General features: G+C 46.6%; 1 long non-coding RNA gene across 1 annotated transcript in view; it reads left to right on the forward strand.

The window, feature by feature from the left end:
* Window positions 1–2,519: 2,519 nt before the first annotated feature.
* The window catches only part of LOC127689103 (uncharacterized), a 75,536-nt gene continuing 55,153 nt past the window's right edge, over window positions 2,520–22,902 (forward strand). The window contains exon 1 of the long non-coding RNA XR_007978834.1: window positions 2,520–2,706. This is a non-coding gene — a long non-coding RNA (uncharacterized LOC127689103). The remainder of the gene's footprint in view (window positions 2,707–22,902) is intronic.

Below are 22,902 nucleotides of genomic sequence, written 5' to 3' on the forward strand. Positions count from 1 at the left end.
TCTTCTTCTTCTTCTTCTTCTTCTTCTTCTTCTTCTTCTTCTTCTTCTTCTTCTTCTTCTTCTATTCCTCCTCCTCCTCTTCCTCCTCCTCCTTCTCTTCCTCCTTCTCCCTCTCCTCCTCCTTTTCCTCCTCCTCCTCCCCCCTCCTCCTTCTTCCCCTCCTCCTCCTCCTCCCCCTCCTCCTTCTTTCCCTCCTCCTCCTCTTCCCCCCTCCTCCTTCTTCCCCTCCTCCTCCCCTCCTCCCCCCTCTCCTCCTCCTCCTCCTCCTCCTCATTCTTTATGACTGGAGCCTGGAAAGATACCTCAGATAGCCAAGTGATGCCTCTTCTGGTTGGTGAGGTTATCTATGTACATAGGGCACACACACACACACACACACACACACAGATCTACACAAGTAAGTAAATGAACAAATAATTACATTAATATTAAAAACAAATCCTATAAAACCATGGCACTCAAGGGAAAGATCCTTGATGTAGATCTTTGCCTTTACACACATGCACGTCCGTGAACATGTATAGTCCCCACCTCCACATGCTTAGAAAGGTCTAGCTTTAATCTCAAGCCAACTGCTTTCTACCTCAGGAAGCACAAACACACACACACAAAATTGTGCCTGCCTTTATTCTTTTTGACTGTGGTCAGGTTTCTGTTCAGAAGGAAACGGCTTTGATTTTTCCTGGAACAAAACTATCCCCAAAGCCTGTCTCACTGTGCTTAACCATTTGGCTCTGGCTGTCAGCCGAGAGGCACGCTTTGCCAGCATTAGTTCTGGTGATTAATGGGCAGCCCTTCCTTGCTAGGCAGGGGATGACCTTGTCTTAGCTCTACCAAGCTAAGTCATCTTTTTGATGCACATATTCTATTATGCGTATTATGCCAATTCTTTTAAGTGGACTTTGATTCCTCAACTTTTTGGAATTGATACACCTATGGTACAGTCACATTTTTTTTTTTACTGGTTTTTGGGATATAAAAACAGCTTTATTGCAATGAATTCACCAATAGCAGCGTTACACAGCTAGATTAGCGTAGCCACTCACACACACACTTGCTCTGTCCCCAGGTCTACAGGTTTCAGTGAACTCCAATACAGTTAGATTGGCCTTGGTGTTTCACGTGGTGGTGTGCACTTATTTTTTTCTTTTAGATTTGTAAAATGCTTTTTCTTTCTTTCTTTCTTTCTTTCTTTCTTTCTTTCTTTCTTTCTTTCTTTCTTTCTTTCTTTCTTTCTTTCTTTCTTTCTATATTTTTTGTTCACATTCTAAAAGCTTTCCCTTTTCCCAGTCCGCCCCCCCCCCCCATATGTCCCATAAGTCCTCTTCTCTCCATCCATTCTCCTATCTTTCCCCCTCCCTTTTCTCTGTGCTGGTACTCCCCTACAATGCTGGATCAAGCCTTTCCAGGATTAGGGTCCTCTTCTTCCTTCTTCATGGGAATCATTTGATATGCTAATTGTATCTTCAGTATTCAGAGCTTCAGGGCTAATTAATATCCACTTATCAATGGTTGCATTCCATGTGTGTTCTTTTGTGATTGTGTTACCTTGCTTAGGATGATATTTTCCAGTTCTATCCATTTGCCTAAAAAATTGATGAATTCATTGTTTTTAATTGCTGAATAGTACTCCATTGTGTATATATACCACATTTTCTGTATCCATTCCTCCATTGAAGGATATCTGGGTTCTTTCCAGCTTCTGGCTATTATAAATAAGGCTGCTACGAACATAGTGGAGCATGTGTCCTTATTGCATGCTGGGGAATCCTCTAGGTATATGCCCAGGAGAGGTATAGCAGGGTCCTCCGGAAGTGTCATGTCCAGTTTTCTTAGGAACTGCCAGACTGATTTCCAGAGTGGTTGTACCATCTAACAATCCCACTAGCGGTGGTGTGCACTTATCTACCCTGAGAAAATGACAGAGTTGAAACTAGAAACACGAGGATGCAAAGGTCACGAAAAGGGATATATAGATCATTGTTTTTAGTGAATCTTTTTTGAAATGATTCAAGGTGAACAGGGGAGAGGAGATATTGGGTCCCTGAGCTGGGGCATGGACATTTTATCTCACACCATGGTCTTCTGGATTTACTTGAGGGGCTTGCTGGAAAACAGTCCCACACATAGTGAGTGAGAAAGGGATTCTTTTAAGTCTTCTTTTAAGTTTTTTGAAGCTGGGACCAGGTCCCAGGTGTCCTGTGATCAGAGAAAGGGTGACTAACTCTGAAGAAGCAGGGTCCATAGAAACAGCAGGTGGGCGGGTGCACAAGCTTTTACACTCCTGCCTCAGATCAGCTCCGTGGTGGCTTCTGCATTGCTTGATGAAAATGGTAGAATCTGGTGAATGGCAAAACAACCATCACCACCAACAAACAAAACAAAACAAAGCAAAACCAAACAAACCCCACTGATGCTTCAGAGACCTGCTCTGCTGAGAGCCAACGTTCATTCAGTTTCTCTTCCACACTTCGAGGTAATTGCTTCCTCTTTCTGTTAAATCCCTTCCCCACTTTCGACAAAGTATGGCTGCTTAGCCTGGGGTTGACCTCAAACTCACACCACTATGCCTGGCTATGATTTTTTTTCTTAAGTAGAATCAACTTCAGCACGTTCATTGTAAAGGCGTCTGCTTCCCGAGTGGTCCGACTGCAGGCCTGTGTTTGTGTGATGCTGTGACAGAACCCAAGGCGCTATGCGAGCTAGGTAAGCACGCTATTAACTGTGCCACGCCTCTCTTTCAGGCTTGTTTTAAAGGATTTCTCACATGCAGGAATTATCGAAACTAAACCTCACCAGAAGTACAGGGAAGGGAAGGGAAGGGAAGGGGAGGGGAAGAGAGGAGGGGAAGGGGGGGAGAGAGGAGGGGGAGGGGAGTTACAGGACCAAACAGCTGCTTTGGGGAGAAGGGCAGTGGTACCTGTTTTGTGTCTTCAGGTAGAGCAGTTACACTCTTGCCCGGAGGACGGAGGACGGGATGTTTTGGAAGGAAGAAGGGCTTACGCTCCATTACCCTTTACCCTCTCATTACACATTATTCTTTCTACTTTGTATCTTTTTACTTTGTATCACCTTCCCAGCTCCTTGGCCTGGCACTTGTGTCAGCAGAACATGCCTGCCTGCCTGTGAGTCTGTAGAAGGGAACAAAGGCCAGCAAGGCTCCAGGTGACAGCCTGAAGGCCACTGTAGGTGACGAGGGAACAGCAGAATTTGCCATTTGGAGGGACGGTGGGCTCCCGGCCTCCTGCTGGAGGGTCTGCAGCTGTTAGTGTTCTTTGAGCTGTACTCTCTGCTTCCAATGAAGATGTCACTCAGACAGAAAGGAACACCAGACATGTCCTTTGATTTGCTGGATTTGTGCTCCAAACTCTTTTCTGTCAAACCGTTTGTAGCCCAAGGACAACTTGAAAAACAAAACCAAAACCAAAATCCAGAGCTTGAAGCTATGAGGAAGTTCTCTGTGTTAGGAGGGTGTGGGTAGGTGGGGGCACAGGTCAAAGTTGGGCTGATATTGGGAGCCTCTTCTAAAGCCATCCCTGAGTGGCAGGTTCATGTTTCAGATGTCTCTGTAGAGTTAGTTGGGTATTTAAGGAGCAGGGGTTCTTGGATTCCCCAGCATAGGTCAGATAGAAGCATGGGATGAATCTGATGCAAAGTCACAGGTGCTCAGGCTGCATAGGTAAGTTTCTTGCATCTTGGGCTCTGGAAGATTCTGCCATCTAGGGACTGTTAAGGCATTTGGCAGAGACTTGGCTGTTCACAGCTGTGTCCATAATGGGTTGCTTGGTCCTTGCTCATATCTGGAGTGGAGGGTTGTGGGCCTGCATGGGTAGGTGCTGGGCCATAGGGAAGTGCCTAGAAGCTCCAGGGTGGAAAAGCACAGTCTGAGACTGGGAAGGCTGGAGCTGGGTCAGGGGTTTCCGGGCCTTTGGGGTTCTCAGGCTCTTGGATATCCAGGTGCCACTGGGAGTTGCAGAAGAGTAGAGAATGGATTCAGGGACCTAGGGCTTCATCTAGCCTGGGAGGGGTGGGGTGGGAAGGGGAAACTCTGGCTAGTCCCACAGTCATTGTCCTTGGCTTGATGGTGGCAGGTTTGGTGGCAGTTGTGGCTGGGAGCACAGAGAGGCTTTCTAGAGATTAGACTGTGACTCTTTAGGGGAAGGTCTCCATAGCTCCCCATAGCAGATAAGACACAGTTTGTGATTCCAAACTGTTTATTGTCATGGGGGAATATGGATGCATAGAACCATACCCACTTCTTAGGGTGGGCCTGAGATTGAATACCTTTTGCAGGGAGGAATGTCTGGGAAGGGTATCTAATTGGCAACACCCTCCGTGCTTCTAGGTACCTCATTAGCATGGAGATTTCTGTCTTGAGTCTATGAGACTGCAGGTCTCTTTTCCTATTGTGTTGGTCTGAGATGTTAGGAATGCCTCATCTAGGGCTTGGGGCGTTGCCCTTACGTGACACAGGGGCGTGGTGTCCTAGTGTCCCTTCAGGCTCTCCTGGGCTTCAAGCCTTTGGTTCAACCTTATCTAATTTGTATCCCTTTGACCTCCTTATGTTGTCGAATTACCCGAGCTAGTACCTCAAGTACAATATTGAAAAGATAAGGAGAAAGGGGGCAGCCTTGTCTGGTCCCTGATTTCAGTGGGATTGCTTCAAGTTTCTCTCCATTTAGTTTGATGCTGGCTACCGGTTTGCTGTATATTGCTTTTACTATGTTTAGGTATGGGCCTTGAATTCCTGTTCTCTCCAAGACTTTGTAAGCATGAAAGAATGCTGAATTTTGTCAAATGCTTTTTCAGCATCCAATGAAATGACCATGTGGTTTTGTTCTTTGAGTTTGTTTATGTAGTGGATTGTATTGATGGATTTCCATATATTGAACCAACCCTGCATTCCCGGGATAAAGCCTACTTGATCATGGTGGATGATCATTTTGATGTGTTCTTGGATTCGGTTATCAGGCTTCCTCTCACAGTCCATGCCCCACCCTGGAGAACTGTATTTTTAGCTAAGGAACTAGTGAAGACTCCTAATTGTGGCTTGAGCAAACTGAATCCACAGTGTATATTCTTGGGCCTTTTCTAACATTCAGTGGACTTAGGGGTGGGACACGGGCAATGTCTTAGAGGGGCTGTGGGTGAGAGTGGGAAAAGTGAGTGGGGGTGTCTGTGGGTCGAAGAAGTCAGTTTGCCAAAGGACTTCTCTGGGTCTTTGTTGCATTCACATGCACTGTGTCTTGAAAGGACTGTCCTAGGGGCTGGAGAGATGGCTCAGCAGTTAAGAGCACTGACTTCCAGAGGTCCTGAGTTCAATTCCCAGCAACAGCATGGTAGCTCATGACCATCTGTAATGGGATCCAGTGCCCTCTTCTGGTGTGTCTGAAGACAGCAGCAGTGTACTCATGTACATGAAGTAAATAAATCTTAGAGAGAGAGAGAGAGAGAGAGAGAGAGAGAGAGAGAGAGAGAGAGAGAGAAAGGACTGTCCTACTGTGTGCCTACTATGTGTTCAGCGATGATAAGACGTGAGCAAGTGCAGAGTCCTGCCCCCATGGCTGCCGCTATGGAGTGGGCTACCACCTTGTTTTCCCTTCATAAGCTGAATGTATCCCTTAAGACTGTAAACCTTCTTTTTGTGAGTTGCTTCTTGTTGGGTGTTTGGTCATAGCAATAGGACAAGTGACATAAGAGGCTGAGCTCATGTGCAGCCAGAGTGGCCAGCCCTCACTGGGAAGCCAGATGCCCGAGAGTCCTGCCCAGTTCTGGGAAGAATTGTGATTTTCTCAAATGCTGGGGAGATGGACCCTCGAAGTCTCCAGAGAGCCTCCCTTTACAGAGGCCTCTCTAGCAGCTCCCTTACCTGCTCCAGGTCTTGAGATGCTAATTTGGGGATGGGATTTATTTGGAAAAATGACCCTGTCCTCACTGTGGCCCTGGAGGGATGATGCTATTTGCTGTCAGTATTGACTTAATTCACCGTGACTTCTTTGGGCTTTCTTTTTATTGTTCTTAGTATTTGTATGAATGTATTTCCTTGTGTTGCGTGCTTGTGTGTGTGTGTGTGTGTGTGTGTGTTTGTATCTCTGTGTGTGTATCTGTGTGTGAGTGTCTGATATGTATATGTGATTGTGAATGCAGAGGTGAGCCTTAGATATGGTGACTCAGGCATTGCCTGCCTTGTTTTAAAAACCATGGCTGTGTGTGCATGCATGATGTGTATGTGTGGGTGTGCCTGCCTCAGCACACACATGTCAGAGGACACCTCTGTGGGGTCGGGTCTCTTTTCATGTTTACAAGAGTCTCTGGGATCAAACTCCAAGTTGTCAGGCTTGCGCATTAAGTACCTTTACCTGAGGCATCCTTCCTGGTCCTTCTGTTTGTTTATTGGATAGGGGTCTTTCCCTGGGTCTTGAGGTTTGGTGGCTAGGTGAGGCCGGCTGGCTAGGGGGCCTTGGGGATCACTTGTCTCCACAGAGTACACTACAGGACAGGCTTTCTTATGTGGGTACTGGGGGTTGGACCAAGAGTCTCATGCTTGTGTGGCCAGTGCTTCATTCACTGAGCTACCCCCTCAGCTCTTTCATGTCTTAAAGCAGTAGGTAGATTTCTATACTTCTTATAGAAATATAACAAAGATTCTATGAGCAGAGGCAAATCCGTACATTTCCTGTTTTATTGTCCTCCCTGGAAAGCAGCTTCTAAGCCTCAGAGGACACTGGGTAAAGAGGTAGTGCAAGCAGTGGGGAGTCCTGTCACACTTTTGTGTGTCCCCGTGAGGCAGTAAATATTGAGCAGCTGCCACCACAGTGTACACGTGGCCCTGGGGTTCTGCCCCATTGTCTTTGTTCTGGGAGTTGTCCAGCAGTATAATGTAGAGGTGGATCTGTTTAAAAGAACACCCTGAGTCCATTTCACTGTCCCCTAGATTCTTTACCCCAGCAGAAGCCAGAGTTATGATAACTTTGTATTGTAATAACAAGATATATGTTTACCAAGGAATTTTAAACACACTAAGAAACAATGGCTGAGGAGTAGAAAAAGAATCTGCTAGAGAGAATACTTGGTTATTTTATGTTGTATATCCATCTAGGTGCTTTGTCTATTAACTGAGGTGATACTTACCTTAGATTATGAGGTTCCTGTTATTATCCCCATTCCTACAGAGAAGGAAACAGAGACCCCAAGAAACATAGACATGCTAAGACCGGTGCCTTGACAGTCAGCTTCCCATTACTATAAGCAAATACCTGAGAGATGAACTTTTCATGATAAAAGCTTTATTTTTGGCTCACAGTCTTGGAGGTACTCATCCAAGATGGTTTCACCTCGGGGACTGAGCCTGTGGGGAGGCACAGCATCATGGCTGGAGCACCAGAAGAACAAACCGCCCACTCTATAGCCAGGAAGCAGAGTGGACATACAGGAAGAAGCTGGAGTCCCAGGATTCCTTTCAAGGGTATCTTTTCAACAACCCAAGAACTTGCTACATGGTTTTCCTTCAAGATACCCACAGCACCCCATTCACAGCATTTCTCTGGGAATAAAACCTTTAACCACAGACATTGGGGTCCACTCAACATCTAGACTATAGTTCGTGTCCCAGGTCACGTAGTTGGCAGGGACATAGAAGAGAGGGGAAGGCGGTGCGTCTGACTCTCAAGTTCACTTAATGCTCAAGGCATATGGCTTCTCAGAGCGGATGCATTCGATTCAACCTGCACTAAAGGGAGCCTCAGGGTGAACTGCAGACAGGCCTGACGCCATGCCATGCAAGAGGCATCCCTGGACAGGTTTCTAGAAGCATGCACTCACCCGCCAGGGGTCAGGCTGGCACAGTTTGTCTGCTGCTAGGCTTCAGCAGGACATAGAGCCTGAGCCTTCGAGGTCAACCCTAACTACCCAGCTCTGCAAATCTATGGCTTAAAAACTGGAAGGAGCAAGCAAATGAGGAAACCAGGTATTTACTCTTCCCTGTTAAGCCTTGGCCTGGAGTCTCTCTTCTGTACGCCTCACAAGAGGAGAGACGTTTGCAAAAGCAGATTAACATTTCAAACTGCTTCATGCAATTAGACCTGAACACCTGGATTTGCAATAACTCTCATTTTGGTGTGTGCTGAGGGGGTCCTTGAAATTCCCATGCTTGGTGGCTTCCTCTCACGCATTGTCACCAGCTGCTATGTTGGCATGTTGTACGACAATTTATTGCCCATCCCCACCGGCCTTTGGCAGAAGTCCCGGCGGTAGCAGGTAGCCAGTTAATGCTGACATCTTCTCTTTCTCCCATCTCGTGGGGCTCGAATCTTCTGTGTCAAGTGGCTCCGGCTTGTGGGAAGAGTGTCAGAAGCTGAAGACCTCGTTGGTTCAGAAAAGAATCCTTTGTGACTCTGCACCTGGGCGGATTCATCAAAGGGCAAAGTGTGGGCAAGGGGAAGAAGGAGGTGGGGCAGAGAAGACTCATCCATGAATGCGTATATTGCTTTGAAGCCCTTAGAAGCTCCTCATCACTTAGGAATTTTCTATAAATATCATGGCCTAGGAGAAAATCATTTAACAACAATACTGAAAAACAAGCAAAAATCTAGGATCTAGACAGGAAATTATGGCAGACATCTCTCTCTCTTCAGTGATATAAGCCCTCTTCAACCTGTGAGTGAGATCAGTGGGATGTGGACCACTGCTTCACCCCTGGGATGCCAACATAGGGATATCTTCCTGTTCTGGATCCAACACCATGAGCTGGTCTGAGTCAATCAGTCGCTCAGGGATGTGAATCCACAGACATGCTCTGAAAACAAAAGCACAGGGAAAGGAGGGCTTGGTTAGCCTTTGTTCCTGGGGCCGCAGAAGTGACCTGCAGGGTTTGGTCCCGGAGCTTCAGCAAGGTGAGTTAGTCACTGTTTTAGTTAAGGGTCCATTGCTGTGAAGAGACACCAGGACCAAGGTAACAGTTATAAAGAAAAACATTTAATTGGGGCTGGCTTGCAGTTTCAGAGGCTTGTTCATTATTGTCATGGAGGGAAGCCTGGCAGCATCCAGACAGTCATGGTCCAGGAGAAGGAGCTGAGAGTTCTGCATCTTGGTCTGAAGGCAGCCACGAGGAGACAGTCATCTGCAGGCAGTCAGGAGGAGGCTCTTTCCACACTGGGCGGAGCTTGAGCATCAGGAGACCTTAAAGCCAACCTACACAGTGACACACTTCCTTCAACAAGGCCACACCTATTCCAAGAAGGCCACACCTCCTAATAGTGCCACTTCCCACTGGCCAAGCATATTCACTGGTACCTGCGGTTGTTAAATAAAATGCAATGTTGGCTTCATTTGAAGAATCATTGATAAGATTTGGGGTGGGGATGGAGATGGCCTTCTGTTACTAGAAGGACGCTCTGACCACAATACACAAATGTCTCAAAAGTTAGGCTAAATGTCATTTCTTTTACAGAGGAGGGAACAGGGCTGGAGGGAGCTGGCTGTGTGCAGTCAGGATCAGGACAATGGCTTAGACATGGTCTGCCTGGAGGACATACTGTCTTTGAAGGACTGTCTGCTGGCTCAGGTTTAGAACTGCCAAAGTTCAAGGACCTGGGAAAAGGGAAAAAACAAATAAATAAGCAAGCAAACTTCTTAATTTAAGTTTTCTTATTCCTAGATGTTCTTGGGTAGCCCAGGCTGGCTCTGAGCTCATCATGTAGCCAGGAGTGACCTTGCATTTCCCATCCTTTTGCCTTTATCTCCTGAGAGATCACAGGATCTCTCATACCACCACGTCGAGTTTATGAGGTGCTGGGAATTTGAGCCCAGGGCTATGTGATTGCTAGACCAGCATGCTACCGACTGCACCACACCCCCAGATAGAACTCAAGAGTTTCTCTCACAAGCATTTTGTTCCTGCTGTTGTAGCCGAACAGTAGGGGAAGAAGCAGTTCGGTGGCTCATATATGAAGCAAAGAAGGGGAGCTTGGTGGTCTTTATCTGGCGTTGCCATAGACAAAAGGGAAGCTTTGTAGCTTCTATGTGTGCCAAATGGGACAGGGTAGTTTCTTGTACTATGCCATTGACCACAGCACAAACTGTGGTATCAGCTTTCCCTGATTAACAGCAGTCTTAAATATTAAAAGGGAAATTATGTGATATTTTGAGTGGTCTGATGAAATCTCATATTTTCTCACTCCGTCTTAGCTGGTATGTCACTTATCCTTTGTCCAGTGTATCCATGGTGATCTATGTGCTCCCTACTAGTCACGGCATTGCAGGGCTGTGTTCAAGTTATTTTGCCTAACAATGGATATTTCAATATTGTATTAATTAATGCTTCAGTTTATCATTAGTTGTTGTTTGTTTAATTATAAGTGGGTAATACTTACGCATGTATACAAGCATAACACACAGGGTTTGGCACTACTTGCTATTTCAGACATCCCCTGGGGGAGTCTTGGAATATGTCCCCTGTGGACAGCAGGGGATTATTGAACCCAAAAACCTGGCATATTTTTTAAGATACTAGCACAATAATTTGATGTTGCAAATGCTTCATATGTATTTGTGGAATTTTTCATGATAATTATATTACAGCAATCTCCCAACGAATATGAAAATGGAGATCAATTACAACTTCAATCTTCCAGGCTGAAATTTCACTATAATTTCTATGCAGTCATCAGCACTTACCCTGGCTAACAGGCCTGTGTCCTAATGCAAACAGACCGTTCGTGCAGCTATCAAGCCTAGGGTGCTCCCAGCATTACAATCAGCTCTTACACCTCTCCTACTGAAATGACAGTCCTTTCTAAGGCGTGGAGAGGGGTGTAAATTCAAGACCTTTCTCTTGGTAGGTTTTCAGACACTTTGCCAAATAACCCCCTCAGACAAAAACATAAAGAATTTCTTCTAGCATGAAGAAGGAATCCAAAATTGAGGTATCTGTGTGTGTGTGAGTGTGTGTGTGTGTGTGTGTGTGTGTATGTGCATGTATGCATGTATGTGTGTGCACATGCACACATATGGAAGCCAACGCTGACCTTAGGATCATTTCTCAGGAGTCATCTACCTTGTTTTTAGACAAATTCTCTTCCCTAGGATCTGGGGCTTGCTAATTAGCCTCTGCTGGCTGGACAGGAAGCTTCAGAGATCTTACTGTCCCACCCTAACCAGTGCTGAAACTATTACTGCTGTAACCTCCCCCATCGCTGGCCATTGCTTCTTCACGAGTGTTGGGGGTCCTGTCAGGTTTCCATGGTTGTGTTGGCTGCTCTTTGCTGCTCAAGCCCCTTGCTAGACCCCAGGGCTAGTTTTGATCTTGAGAACTCACAGCTCTGAGAGAGTTCTGCTCACACAGGTCAGTGACTATTTGAGGGGAACTTTGGATGAAACCAGGATGTGGCAAATATGACACAAAAGGACTCAGCCCCCAGATGCTGCTGGCCCTTCAGAGGCCTCTGGGTTACAGGCAGATGCCACAGTGCTTTCTTCCGCCTGCTTTGCTCTCTCTGGACTGTCATGGCTGATACTTGACCACCCCTCTTCACCCAGGTCTCTTCTGTTCTCTGTGGGAGGTGTTCTTCCGTGCTCATCCACACTCCAATGTCCTGAGTCTGTGTTGGGAGCTCCGAACCACGCGGGGTGCTGACTAATGAAATGCTCTTTGGGATTGTGTAGACCCACGTTCAAAAGATAGTAAATGGGGGTTTTGCCTCTGTCTGCTTGCTGTGGAGTCTGCAGAAAGTTGTTGCAGCCTTCTGTGTCTTGGTCTCCTGTTGAAGGTGGGTTGGTAATACCCCTTCTTGGGCTGTTGTGAGTATTTAATTAGATAAACCAGGGCTAGAGAGATTGCTATGCAAATCTCTAGCATCTATGTAAAAGCCAGGCCTGGCCGTGTGTGCCTGGAACACATGCTGTGGCGGGGAGACAGGTAAACCATGTCCGTGAATAACCATGGCTGTGTAGCCTAGACACTAGTGGCAAGGTTCAGGTTCTGTAAGAGATTCCACCTCAAAAGAATGAGGCAGTGCGTGATAAGAGGCACATAAAACCCTCCTCTGGGGTGCAGCTGCACTCACCACTGACCCACAGTGCACCAGTCAATTCATCAAGCAATGTCCTGCTTTGGCTTCTGCATGTTTGCACCGTGTGCAAATGCAGACATATACTCCCCTCCACCCCCAGAAACTTGATAATTCATATCACATACACGACATCCAGCAGCAGGCACAGAGTAAATGTTATTAACCAATGATGATGATGGCGGAGGAAAAGTTGATCTGCTGGGTCCTTTTCTCCATTCTCGCAGCACCACAGGGTTGCTTTTGAAGCTAATCTCGGCAGCTTCATCATTTAAGCCACCAATCTCCACCAGCACATGGTTCTATCTTATCCAGGGGATGTAGCACTTGGGAAAGGGCCAGAGTCTGGTAAACGTTACTAATGTCTTTTAAAAGTATTTATTTTGTTATTTTAATAATTATGTGTACTTGTGCATGTACGGGTGTGCATCTGTGAACCAGCGTGCAGATGCTCCAGGAAGCCAAAGTCCTAGAGCTGGAGTTGCAGGGGATGGAGGTCATCTGGTGTGGGTGCTGGGAACCGAATTCAGATCCTCTGCAGAGCGGTACTTGGGTACTTGTCCTTACCTGCTGAGACATCTCTCCAGCTCTGGTCATTAGGAATCATAAACTCCCTTGGTGTTCAGTTTCTTTTCAATGTGCCTCCCTCCCCTCCGGGGATCTCCTTGACTTGCCTGTCTACTCTTTGGAAAAGCACTGCTATCATCTCAAGAGGCAGCAAGGGGTATGAGAAAGATGTGTCTTTAGTAGGAACACTATGCAGATCCCAGTCCTAACTACATTCCTGTTTATATAGCTTTAGGAAGACTAACAGACTTGAGATACTTAATCTCTCTAGCCTCAGTTTCTCCTTCTTTAAAACAGGAGTAGCTGTGGTAATTTACCTAAGGGAATTGTTATATATGCTCAATGAGGTAAGAGTTACATAGTTCTGGGTATAAATTATGAGCCTTAAGTGAATGTTAGTGTTTATTTTTGGTTAAAAAGAAAGCACTTTTTGAGATCTCTCTCTCTCTCTTTCATCTCTCATCTCTCATCTATTTCATCTCATCTCATCTCTCTCTCTCTCTCTATTTATCTATCATGTATGTATGTATGTATGTATGTATGTATGTATCTACCTATCTATCTATCAGTTACTTGGATTTTTTTCTATTTCCATGTTTGTGAAAAGTAGTTGTACAGTCAGCTTTGCACTGCTGAGAAGAAACAACTGTATTAAGGAAGACAGGAAGGGTTGACCTCAGCTCACCGCTCCCTGGGTTTCAGCTGCTCGGCACTGTCAGCTCTTGGTTCCTGGCAGGTCAGTACACAACAGAGCAGAGGCCGGCTCACTTCATGGGGCCAGAAGTGAAAGAGGCAGGCAGGGCAGGAGTTCCAGGGTCCCTCTGAAGAGCACACACACCTCCAGCAATCTGACTTTCTCTTAGAGGTCCGAGCACCTCCTGGTAGCACCACTTGGACTTCGGAACACGCTTAAGAGCCACATGATAGCAATGGTTAAAAGCAATGGGCAGAGAGATCAAGGTGTCATGCAGGAAACGTCTCTGAAGCTGCCAGGGAAGGGTTTGTAGGAGGAAGCACAGGGCCCCGTGGCATGCTGCTGCCTGGGCTGATCTGAGGCTATTCCCCTCCTGCTTTGGGGATTGAGTTGAGAGCCTTCACATGACATATTCTGTGACAGGCCTGACCTTTTGAGATCTCACCCTACAGCCCTTAGCTCTGCCTTTCACCTGATCCCCACTCAGATCAGGCCAGAGGGTTGAGTCAGTCACGCAACAGTGCGCTGTAATTTGCGGCTGGGAGCAGGTGGAGGGCCTGGAGCTCACGATGCCTGTAGTTTTCAGGGGGCAGTTAGAGGCCTGTGTGGAGGGGGTTTGGGTGCTGTCTAAAGGCCTTTTCTGTATTAGTCAGTTAAATTTATTGAGTGTGTACTGTGTACAAAGTTCCTCCCATGGATGCTGTAGACTATGAGTTACCGCATCTCTGTTGCTGAAGACCACTAGAAAGTCAGGACACACATCTGAAAGCTGTACCAGGACTGGTATTCCTGAGTGTGTCCTCATGAAGTAATTTGCTATAGGAATGGGGGCACTGAGCTTGGGCTGGAAAACTTGGACGAGGCTCATTGGGAAAGCTTTCCAGGGAAAATGGATTTGGGCAGTACTTAGCTGGAAGCAGCCTCATAGAATACTGGAGTGTTGTAGATGGGTGTTGTAGATAAAGCATTTGAAGAGACAGATAAGTGGGGCATGCATGGCAGATGCTTATAGCACTGCAGCGGCCTGAGCAGGCTTACCGTGGCGATACCAATGGTGACATCTGTGGGCATGGTTTCGGGAAGAGTGTCAGGCAGGCACAGGGAGTGACGAGGCTCTTTAAAGGCCACCGGCAAAGCACTCCTGTATGATTGCTGGAAAAAAGAGACCAGTTAAGCTAGGCAGGGTTCCAGGGGTGTCAGTGTCGGGGTGTCAGTGTCATTCAGATGCCAAAATGAGCGAGCAGAAGAATAAGTGGAGGAGGCGTGTGCCTTCCCAGAGCAGGAGGCAGGGAGGCAAGTGGTGTAGGGAGAGGGCAGCAGGCGGGGTCCACAGCTGCAGGCTGGGGCTCAGTGGTAGCAGCACTTAACCTAGCCTGCTTGAGCTCCTGGGTTTTGAACTCCAGCGCTACAAAACAACAAGAGAAAGAAGCTCCAGCTCCTAACTGGGTTCAGTGGTACACACCTGCAATTCCAGCTCTTGGGAGGTAGAGATAGAAGGATCAGGAGTTCAAGGTCATCTGCTACCCTGGGGACACTAGAGGTTAGTCGGCCTTACTGGAGATCAAGTTTCAAAGAGACAGAAAGCAAAGTGAAAGATAAAACAAACCATCACACACACACACACACACACACACACACACACACACACACACACACACAAGAGGCAAACAAAACCAAGAGGAATTGCCCCAAACTAAAACCAACACACACACACACACACACACACACACACATACACGCACACACATGGCAAACAAAACCAAGAGGAATTGCCCCAAACTAAAACCAACATACACACACACACACACACACACACACATACACGCACACACACACACACACACACACACACACACTCCAAACCAAATCAGACCAAAAATAACAACAATCAAATAGAATAGTTGTGCCTGTTAGTAAGGCAAGAAAAAGCCAAGAAAGTAGGTTCAGCATTGTGCTGGCTGGTTTTATGTCAGCTTGACAGAAGCTAGACCCATCTGAGAAGAGGGACCTCAGTCAAGAAAATGTCTCTGTAAGCTCAGCTGTAGTTGAGCCTGTAGCACATTTTCTTAATTAGTGATTGGCAGGGGAGGGTCCATTGTGGACAGTGCCACCCCTGGGCTGGTGGTCCTGGGTTCTAGAAGAAAGCAGGCTGAGCAAACCAGGAGAGCAAGCCAGTAAGCAGCACCCCTCCATGGCCTCTGCGTCTGTTCCTGTCTCCAGGTTCCTGCCCTGTTTGACTTTCTGTCCTGACTTCCTTTGGTGACAGTGATGTGGAAGTGTAAGCCCAAGAAACTCTTTCCTCACAACTTACTGTTTCAGACATGGTGTTTCACTGCAGCAATAGAAACCCTAACTAAAGCAAGGACTAATGGGATTGGTGGAGTCACAAGATTCTCTCTCTCTCTCTCTCTCTCTCTCTCTCTCTCTCTCTCTCTCTCTCTCTCTCTGTCTCTGTCTCTCTCTCTCTCCCCCTCCCTGAGGACTTTGTTGGACTATTGTGCTCATCTTTTATGCTGTTTAGGTTCATCTTATCAGTCTTTCTGAAATAACAATGAAAAGAATGGAGGACTACATGGGTCTGCGGGTGCATGATGCAATCTCAGCACACAGAAGGCAGCGTCTGGAGGGTCTCTGTGAGTCTGAAACCAGCCTGGCTAGAAAGTGAGTTCTAGACCAACCAGGACTACATAGTGAGACTGTCTCAGAAAACAAAGGTTCCTTAAAAAGGAGGAAGAGGAGGAGGAGGAGGAAAAGAAGAAGAAGAAGAAGAAGAAGAAGAAGAAGAAGAAGAAGAAGTAGTAGTAGTAGTAGTAGTAGTAGTAGTAGTAGTAGTAGTATAGGATCCTCTCCTCTCCTTTGAAATTCTTGTTCCTATGATATCTAGGCTAGGGGTCAGCCTTCAGGATCCAAGTCCTGGTTGATAAAGGCTTAGGTTAACAATGTCCTTTTCTCTATGGGCCGATAATACTGGGGGTGTGGGGTTGTTCTTGTCATTAGGTGAGGCTACAGGGGACCTTGAGGAACATAATCTGCCTTAATTAGATTTGCCTATTGGATCAGTTCATTTATCCTTTTGAAGAGGAGGAAGAACAGGAAGAGGAGGAGGGGAGGAGGAGGGGGAGGGGAAGGAGGAGGAAGAGCAAGAAGAAGAGGAACAGAAGAAGGAGTAGTAAAAGGAGGAGGAGGAGGAAGAGGAAGAGGAGGAAAAGGAAGAGGAGGAAGAGGAGGAGGAGAAAGAGGAGGAAGAAGAGGAAGAGGAGGAAAAGGAAGAGGAGGAATAGGAGGAGGAGGCTAGAACGCGCTCCGCATGGGAGATCTGGGGCCGCATTAGCTTGTAGTCAGCAGCATCGGGCAGACTTCTACTCATGGCAAGGGGAATACACATGGCAGTCAAAGATTCATGGGTTTGTGCTCTGGCTTGTGTTCGAGCAGGAGATGCAGTCAGCAGAAGCACCACAGGGGCTCTCTCATTCAGAATGCACAAGGCATCCCCTCGGATCCAGGGATCTGCCATGGTTATGGTAAGGAGCTGGCTTGGCTTGGAGCTGATTTAGTCTCTGTGGTTGTGTTGTCTTGTGCTATAAGATCAGGAGCTCAGAGGTGGAGGCCGATCTTCCTGAAGGCTGCAGTGTTAGCTGAACTAGGGACAGAACTCAATGGCCCTGTGGCACGGAGTGCTTAGACTTTGATCTCGGGTGCTGGGTCTTTTTGAGAACAGCCGTGTTCCCACCTGTCCTCTAGTTTAGCTACCCACAGGATAGATTTACTAATGAAATCCTTCTACTACACTATCTAGGTTCATTTATATAAATTATACACTGATTTATTTAATGACCTCCTTGGAGCAACATCCATGCGATTTATTATTTAAACCCATATAAATCATGTAAGACAAGAATCATGGCCTTGGTTCAAGTTGTCAGTGGAAGCCTGAGGGGCATTTGCTGTAAGTCTGTAGAAGAGACGCATAGGTGACTGCATCAGCCATTTGAGGGGGTGGTGTGTCATGAATATTAGAACCCTTTGTTTCTTCGCTGAAAGGGGAGGGCTCCCAGATGGGATCCCTGCCTTCTAACTCTGGCTGTAGGACAGCCTTGCCTAGGCACTGCTTTTGGAGGCAACCTGTGGGTTCTGTATGGCAGGGACCGGGTATTTGGTTCTTTGACATTTCTAAGCCCTAAAATGTAAGGTGTTTCATGTGGACGTGACAGATTAGGCTCTTGGGATCTTGTCTAAACTACAGCACCTTTGCTTAAAAATACCCTTTCTTGTGTAAAACTGCCAGCCCCTTCATCTTTGTTAGGCTGGTAAATTCCTTCTTCATATTTTTCTCCAGGCAGTAATTGAAGCCTCTGGCTATCAGCATGCTCAGGGCCTAGAAATATAGTGTTTAGGTTGTTGTGGCAGGAGTGTTGGTCACTCGCTTATCCTCCTATTCAGAAAGCACCATTGAGGTCCCCTTAAATTTGCAGGTGCTGTGTGTGGGGTGTGTGGGGTGCTGAGGGGTTGGGAGAGTGAGCAATGTACAAGGCAGTTAAGGTCAACTTGAAGGCAGTTGGAACTGGAGTCAAATAGTCTTAGAGTCAAACAACGTCTCCAGCCTGCAGCTAGTGGCCTTAGGCCTAGAGCTCTTACTGTTCCCTCCCCGCCACCATCTGTGGAATTGAGCTATAACTGCCTCTATCACCAGAGGCCATAGAGAAATCAGTGTAATAATGCATGGAAAGTATTAGGGAGAGGGGTTGGGGTTGGCACGAGATATGTATTCAAGCATGTTATATTTTGTATGAATTCTGTACACAGAGTGAAAAGTAGAAAATGCTATATATTGGTCATAAATTATGATGACATTAGTAGAAAGGATATATACCATCATACCATCAAGAAAGGCCGAGATCCAGGGCTGGGCTTTTTCTTTATTTATTACTTAGGTGTTTTCTAGTAAGTAAAATATATACTTAGCGTGAGGCACAAAGAGAGAGAGAGAGTAAAGGTTAAGTCTTGGCCCACGGCTGTGTCAGATGGGCAGGCCACCTGCATGCAACCTCACAGTGGTTTCTTGTGTGTTCTTCCAGATTCTTTGTACACTGAATGCAGGTGCATGCATGTTTTCTTTCCACATAAGTCACAGCATGCTACCACTGTCTTGTGCATTTTCTGAGAGCATCACTTAGAAATGCATACTGACAATTGTGCTATGTGTGAGCTAACATATGGTATGCTCTGCTCTTCTGTTTCCTTGTGAGGGGTGGGTGGGAGCTGTTGAGTGAAATAGTTCTACATTGTGGACTTTGGGCTTCTCTCTAGGATTGTGCTGTTACAAACCAACCAACCAACCAACCAACCAACCAACCAACTAACCAACCAACCCCCATGTCCTAGTCAGGGTTTCTATTGCTGTGATGAAACACTATGAGCAAAAGCAAGTTGGGGAGGAGAATGTTTATTTGGCTTTCACATCTTGTACCATCACTGAAGGAAGCCAGGACAGGAACTCAAGCACGGCAGGAACCTGGAGGCAGGCACTGATGCAGAGGCCATGGAGGGTGCTTCCTACTGGCATGCTCCCCATGTTTTGATCAGTTTCCTTTCTTATAGAACCCATTACAACCACCTCAGGGGTGGCCCCACCCATAATAGGCTGGGTCCTCCTATATCATTATGAAACTAATTAACTAACTAATTAAGAAGATGCTCTATAGCCTTGCCTGCAGCCTGTTCTTATGAAGGCATTTTATTGAAATTGTGTTTCCTCCTTTCTGATGACTCTAACCTGTTTCAAGCTGACTTAAATCTAACCAGTACACTGCCACCCCCCAAAACAGAGTAAAACCAAAATGAAAACCCCAAAACTGCCATAATATTATTCTTTCTTGATGATGCTTTATATATTATATGTGGAGTTGCTAAGTTCAAGACTATTTTAACTTGCTTTTCCATTGCTATAATAAAACACTGAACAAAAGCAATCTGGGAGGAAGAAAGGGATTTGTGGTTGACAGGTTACAATCCATTACTGAGGAAAGCCAAGGTAGGAACTGAAGGCAGGAACCTGGAGGCAGGAACTGAAGCAGAGACCATGGGAGAGCACTGCTTACTGGCTTGCCTGCCTACTTAGCAACCTTTGTTACATAGCCCAGGCCTACGTGGTGGCCTGGGCTCAGTCCTGCATTTGAAAGCTTTCTGGAAGTTTTCAAGCTGCTTCTAGGAGTTCGTACTGCCTGCCGTCTCACCAGAATGGGGATGATGAGAATTTTGGTTTTGTTTTTGTTTTTTGTCTTTGTTGGCTTATTTTGTTTATTTGTTTGCTTGCTCTCCCACTCCCTTACTCAGTCCCTCCTTCCTGTTTCCCACAGTTCCCTTTTCTCCTCACCATAGCTCCCTTTCTACCTCCATATGATATATGACATGATACATTACTTACAATATGATAGATATGGTGTATAATATATCCATTTCACATATCAAGTATGTATACATATATGCTCAGATCTAGGTTCCACTGTGAGAGGAAACATGTCACACTTGTCCTTTTGATTTCGACTTGCTTTGTTTCACACAATAACATCCAGTTCCTTCAGATGACAACATTTGGATTCCCCCCCACCCCACACACCCATGGCTGTATGAAATTCCATCAGATACCTGCAACACACTTTTTAAAATCCATTCATCTGTTGGAGGGCAGTGTAAACTGTCAATCAGCCCAGCCAGGATGATCTTTTCAAGGGGGGCACAGATGAACTCCTAAGACGGCAGTTGCTTGGCTCAGAGGACAGTAACTCATGACAGTAACTTCATTTTGATCAGGAGATGAGATCAATATTCTTGTTTTACAGATTAGGTAACAAAGGCTAGTGCAGTCCCTTTGCCTGGAGGCAACCTGCTCCTCTGCTGTTTCTGTCTTTGTGATGCTTGCACTGAGAGGGCTGCTGTGGAAACCGCTCAAACACCAGTTTGTTATTTCCCGATCCACACAGATAGTGAGCAGTGTCTAGTCAGAGAGCACAGACATGGGTTCTAATGCAGGATCCAGTCTGGATTTCCCAGCAGGGTGGCACTGGATTCTGGGCAGACTCCTGTGAGTGCATCTCCTAACAGATGATGCTGTGTGGCCGTCTCCTGTGTGAGCATCTGGAGGCACATGCGTCAGAGAGTTGGAATGGCGCCATGAAAAATATTTACATTGGTGTGGAGTTGTTTGCTCTACTAACAGCACAGTGGCAAACATGACATTTCCTGAGTAATTACAGAATCCAGGAGTCATTTACAGGGAGGGGGATGTTCATTGACATGGGAAGCACAGCCTCCGGAAGAGGGGTTTTAGAATCCTGGGAGCACAGCTTCCTAACCCACCTAGTGCTCCTTACTGGCAGCAAACAGAGGCTTAACAGAGAGCCGGTCATCAACCTCAAGCCTGGGAAGTATCCCCAGGTCAGAGTGCCTGCTGTTTGTATAGTTGATGTGATAAAATACTCTGACCCCAAACAACTCGAGGAAGAAAGGGTTTGCTTTACTTTATGGTTCCTAAGGGAGAGTGCTTACAGCCTGAAAGACAAGGCGTGGTAGCAGGAACAGGAAACTGGCCAATCACATGATGATCACATTTCATCCGCACACGGGAATGGAGGAAGGAAGGGTGGGAGGGAGGGAGAGTCAGTGTTGGTCCATCATCAAGGGTGGTCAGCCTGCACCTGGTTGCTGGCTACTGGTGGACAGGCTTGCACTCCTTAGAGCTTCCTCTCAGCGTTGAGTGGTGGAGCCGTCTCCACTGGAGTGCTGCCCTTTCCCTAGGTTGTCTGAGTCCTTTGGGCCATGCTGATGTCTTGACTCCTCCCTCTGCCAGGATTTGCTGCGTTTGGCAGGATGCAGTCAGGAATATAGTCTGGGTACATCAAGCAGAGGGAATCTAACCCTAGTGATGGTATGAGTAGGTATAGGAGCCTGGATGGCAAAGTAAGGCTTTAAAGTGACCCAGAACTTTTTTCCCATAGGAAGTGGCTACAGTAGCTGGGGCTGGGAAGCAAAAGGAGGAAGAGGCATTATAAGAACGTGGGGACACAGAGTAGGGGTCACAAGGAACGCTGGCTGTGCAGGGGTTCTGTTTTTGTTAGACTCGGGAAGATGCGATCAAGACAGCCCTAATTTAGAGATCTCAAGAGGGGAGTGAATGGACACAGCGGGAGAACACCAGCTTCCTGCTTTCTCTGGTCTCCCACCTTCTCCCAGAATTATTATCGAGAGACCATCTGAGGGAGTTATCTGCCAGATGGACCTGGGATTACAGTATCCAGAGGGTCCACTTGGGGCTGGGAGTCAGCGACTAATAACATCAGCAGGCCAGAAGATACTTATTACCATTTAAATGGCAGGAAGTACATGGTGCTGAGGATGGAGCAGAGCAGAAATGCCTGCCACCTGGGAGCCAGCATCTCAGCTGAGGAGACTGTCAGCAGAAACACCATCCTAAACCACATACCATACTCAATGAGTGAATAGGCCATTCAGTAGATTCCTACATCTCAGATTCATCACTAACTCAATGGTAGATTTTCTCAGCTGGCTCTACCAAAGTCAGTGCCAACTGAATGTGCAAAATCAGCCCAACAGATTAGTCCGAGTCAGTCTAAAAAAACAAAGAAGTTGCTTGGTTCACTTTTGGACTGTTTGCAGAGTCTTAGTTTCTTAGTTTAGGGCCAAGGTATTACTATACCAATGTGTCCACCCCATTGCTTTCTGGTAATGATGGAGTTTACCCCCCCTCCTTTTATTAGTGATGAAAGGTTTGTTGGAGATAATTGTATTTTTAGCAGCACAGTTAATGAACTAGCTAAGCATCGATAGATGGAATCATAAAACCATTAAACACCAAGAGCAATAATGGGAAACGGTGTCTGGTGGTAATGAAATTAAGTGTCTTTATGAGGTCACTTTATCCCGTTTCTCCTCGTCTCTCTTGCCCTCCTGAGTACATGGTGGCTGCTGCTCCTAATTGCCGTTTCACTGAAATGCACAATGCGATCTGTTTTGTCTTTTAATTCAGTGTATTTCCCAGTCCTTCAGGATCATTAAATCCTCCACCGAGACAGTGTACTGGAAGGGGCCTCGATGAGGACTTCTGGAAGTGGCCCCCGCCCTGTGGTATGAGCCAGCAGAAAAGGTAGAGATGGAATATACGTGCTGAACTTGGCGCCGAGCCCCACCTGTGAGAGTTCTGCTGCTCCAGGCTGAGTCTCCATGGCCTTTGTTGCAGCTGCAACAGCCAGGGGCGTGGTCACGCAGAGACTAGGAGACCATGGATACATTTAGACAGAAGTCACAGCCATTGGGAAATGTGTTACTATGCGCGCTCTCCTTTGAGCTCGTTATAGCCCGGCAGGATGCATTTTATCTTAGTTTCTCAGTTGAAGAACCTGAACCTCAGGAGATGCCGATCCTAATGAGATGACCTAAGTTTTCTTGCTGCGTCGTCAGAGCTCGTCTCTTCCCTGCGCTTCACGTCTCATGGCGCTGAGCCAGATGATTTGCCAGTGGATTAAACCTTGCCCAATCAAGTTCACAGTTCCTTTATTGAAC

The sequence above is a fragment of the Apodemus sylvaticus genome, chromosome 7, assembly GCF_947179515.1.
Source record: "Apodemus sylvaticus chromosome 7, mApoSyl1.1, whole genome shotgun sequence".
NCBI lineage: Eukaryota > Metazoa > Chordata > Mammalia > Rodentia > Muridae > Apodemus > Apodemus sylvaticus.